The sequence below is a fragment of the Propithecus coquereli genome, unplaced genomic scaffold (assembly GCF_000956105.1).
Source record: "Propithecus coquereli isolate 6110/MARCELLA unplaced genomic scaffold, Pcoq_1.0 Scaffold469, whole genome shotgun sequence".
Classification (NCBI taxonomy): Eukaryota; Metazoa; Chordata; class Mammalia; order Primates; family Indriidae; genus Propithecus; species Propithecus coquereli.
In genome coordinates this window covers 169,868-172,081 of record NW_012150496.1, presented here as the reverse complement: position 1 = coordinate 172,081, position 2,214 = coordinate 169,868, and the positions used below count along the sequence as shown (strand labels likewise).

At 33.4% G+C, this 2,214-nt stretch overlaps 1 protein-coding gene across 1 annotated transcript in view; it reads right to left on the bottom strand.

The window, feature by feature from the left end:
* Positions 1–2,214, bottom strand: part of CDC27 (cell division cycle 27) — a 110,297-nt gene that overhangs the window by 14,940 nt on the left and 93,143 nt on the right. The gene's annotated exons all lie outside the window — the stretch shown is intronic.

Here is a 2,214-nt window from a genome sequence, read left to right as displayed (position 1 = left end):
AGTAGAAATGGGGTCTCGCTCTTGCTCAGGCTGGTTTCGAACTCCTGAGCTCAAACAATCCGCCCGCCTCGGCCTCGCAGAGTGCTAGAATTACAGGCATGAGCCACCGCGCCCGGCCTTATCGTGTAAATTTTTAAGAAAATTATCATGGCCAGTTTCAGTTTAGTTGATAAAGAACTAGAATTCTTTCCCCCTCAAAATAGTGACATTCCGAACTAACATAATTTTTTCATCATGTAGCCCCACAAAAGCCAGACTTGCTAAGAGAGAGAAAAATAGGTGGGGGAGAGGAAGAGGGAGCAGGAGAGAGAGGTGAGAGCGTAAGAACAAGAATTTAATCTCAATTCAGACTGGCCTCATTAAAAACAAAACAAAAAAACCCAAAACACAAAAAACTTAAGGTACCATACTTACAAAGAAACAAATGAGATTCTAAAAAGCAAATAAACATACATATCTTTTCTCCTATTAAAGTATGATTTATTATCAGATACATCTGAAAAAATATAAATATGAAAATGGTGATCCACATTGCCTTGTAAAAATTTTAATTATGTGCTCGCTTCGGCAGCACATATATACTAAGAATTTTTTTCCTTCAGAGTAGAGGAGGGAAAAATGAAATAAAAAAAAGAAAAAAAAATACTAAGAATTTTAATTAGTTATGACATACCCCATTATCACTCAGAGGCTTCGATACAGGGAGTCACTTGTCTTAAAATATTACCTACTTCATTTTAGGAGCTAAATATCAACATATGGAAAAGGGCTATCGAAGATACGAAGTAGCTCATTTGAGTCATGAAACAACCGTAAGGGGTAGGGCAAGTTGGTATTACTTGTCATTCACAATATGGAAGTTCAGAGAAATTAAGTGACTTGCCCAAGGATTAAGGGCACTCCCATGATATTTTTTATGCCAAGTCAAAAAGGCGTCATTTTTGGCTATAAAAGACTCCAGGATACTGTTTTGACAATAGCAAAAAGCCCCAATTTACAGCAATTAAGTCAATAACAAACATATTTCAAAAGGGAGATTAAATGAGTAACAATGTTTAGAAAGCTACTTACTACTCCAATGTGGCAAAGTAAAACTGAACTTTGAGGGTTGATATCAAGCGCTTTCTGGAAATGCATTTCTGCAAGGCTGAATTTTTCTTGCTTGTAATAAATCATTCCTAAACCATACCTAAAAGTATAAAACAAAGTATAATTTTAAGGATATGAACTTTTGGTTGCTAATTTAGTTTAACTAGTAAAAGGATATGTATGGAACTTGGCATTTTAATAAAACAGTGAAAATATCTGGTGGTCTTGGAAGACAAAAAGTATCAACCATGATAAAAATCATTAAAGCATTTTAGAAGAGTCACTCTTACAAGTAAAAACAGTAACTCAAATCAATCAAATAAAACTATGATGAGGAAATGAGAAACCGTATCCTTAAACTTATCCCTACAATTTAGATTTAATAGCTAGAGTGGTTATTATGTGTATACCAAGAACTTTGCTAAATTATCTCATTTGATTCTAGGAGGAATCAAGAAGGAGGGAGGTACTGTTAACATCCTCATTATCAAATACGGAAACTGAGGCTTAGGGAAGTTAAATAACTTGCTTAAAGTTATATAGCTAATAAGGATTCTAACCAGATCCTTCATGATTCTAAAGCTTGAACTTCTAACAATGTCATTTCCATATTCTTTGTCCAAATGCATTTTATATCATTATAATTGTAGTATACAGTGTCATGTTCAGCTTTCCTTCCCCCCACTTACTGTTATCAAAAACATGCTCCTATGTTTGTAGTCCTCAAAATCATCATTTTTAAAGGTTATACCTCATTTCTGAAGGATAGCATTGGAAAAAAAGGCTATTTATTTAGTGTATGAGGTTGACACAGGTATTTCTCTTGAATTTTTGAAACATCAAATGAATATAGTGTGGATGGTTTACATTAAGGAGACCTCTCTTGTCCATAACTAGATGATAATGATGGGGAATAAGCACCAAATGAATTAAAAAAAAAGAATAGTATGTGTTTTGAGTGGTTTTGTTTATAATGGTATTATAGGTGAAGAACAGATATAAAAAACTCTGTGATAATGATGGTGAAGGAGGAGATAACAAAAGATAGGCTATTTACTTTGGAATTAGAATAATAAATTTGCTAAGTATTTAGAATTACCTAAATAACTCAGTATTTAAATTCCT